The sequence below is a fragment of the Anneissia japonica genome, unplaced genomic scaffold, assembly GCF_011630105.1.
Source record: "Anneissia japonica isolate Jap-2015-1 unplaced genomic scaffold, ASM1163010v1 scaffold287867_len1003013_cov215, whole genome shotgun sequence".
In the NCBI taxonomy this organism is placed as follows: Eukaryota; Metazoa; Echinodermata; class Crinoidea; order Comatulida; family Comatulidae; genus Anneissia; species Anneissia japonica.
This window is the reverse complement of record NW_022684320.1, coordinates 536,217-537,820: the sequence shown is the minus strand read 5'-3', so window position 1 is coordinate 537,820 and position 1,604 is coordinate 536,217.

Here is a 1,604-nt window from a genome sequence, read left to right as displayed (position 1 = left end):
CAGGATCCGGATCCTGCTAACCGTAGCTGCCGTGCGTCCATACGAGAAAATCCCGATCCGGATACCAAAAATATGATGATCGAATCACTGGCCAATAAGAAACTGGAAATTGTAAACGCGTACGTGTGATTGGTTGATGATAAAAACGCGCTCAACTTGCTAACCGATAGCGCTTGCTAACCGTTAGCGGTATCCGGATACCGCTAACGGTTAGCGCTAACCGATTGGGCGTTCTCACGCAGGTGCTAACGGTTAGCGCTAACACAACAGTTTCAGAATACGTGAGTAGCACATAACATTCATTTGCATTGAAATTTTTTTAAAATTTAGTAGTAAAACGGGGATGGGGGTACTTGCCCCCTACTGGATCCTCCCCTGTGGGCCATAGTGCACACGGGACCAACGGCTTAAACGTCTCATCTGAAAGACAGTGCACTATCGTAACTTACATTCAGCCCAATGCCGTAGCCAGTTATTGGGACAGTTGGGACAGTCCCACACAAATTTTCTTATGGGTCAACAAAGAATGGGTCTACATTTTTAAAAATGGGTCCAAATTATGCAATTTTATGCAAAATGAGTTCACTTTTTTAATAATGGGTCCAGATTTCTGATATTTTGCCTAAAATAGGCAATAATACGTTTTAGAAAATGGGTCCAGATTTTTCATATTGTTGTGTAAAATGGGTCCAACTTGTAGAAAATGGGTCCACATTATTTGGATTTACACGTAAAGTGGGTCCATCCTAATATTGTCCCTCACTGTTTGAAAATCCTGGCTACGTGTATTGATTCAGCCTTCCAGCTGAAATGCAAGGAGAGCAGCGACTGGAAATGAACCGGGGACATAAAGATCTCCACGATTCAGGCACACACAGTGGCTACTACCAGTTTAGCCGACTGAGCTAGCTGCTGTATGAATATAAAATGGTTTTATTCTTTGTGGTGTTGCTTTTTCATAGTGTTTCTATGCCATACTATTGAATATTATATATTGTGATATTGTATACTCAATGTGTACGAGGCCTCACACTTGATTGGAAAAGAATCATAACAGAGGGAATTTGGGTGGAACGCTCAGCAATCAATGTGTGGATATGTGTGTGTGGTTTGTGTTTACAAAACACCCTAATCAGATGAATTTGTCAAATCCATGCAAGCGCGAAATTGCATTTTAGTTTTCAGGGATACGAAGCACGTAAACACGAAACTTTGTCCCACGTGGGAGTATGTAGCGTTAATATTCTGCTTGTTTCTCTAATTGTGTTGATACTCCGCTAATTCTCTAATTGTGTTGATGCTCCGCGGACCCCAGGTTCCCAACCTGGGGTCCGCGGAGCCGTTAGAGGTCCGCGAAAAATTTGGTAGTCTGCTAGATTATTATAACAACTTTTGACATGTCCGCATGGGTCAGCGAACGAACACAAAAAGGTTGGGAATCATAACGCTGTTTATACCGTTAATGCTCGAATAAGCGCTGCGCGGCGCTTAGAAAAAAACATATTGGCGTGACGGTGGTTTCCATGCCGTTCCCATGTTACCTATCTCACGTATTCCCGTCATCGTAAATAAATTTTTATAAAGAAATGCTTGTGTCTTCTTTG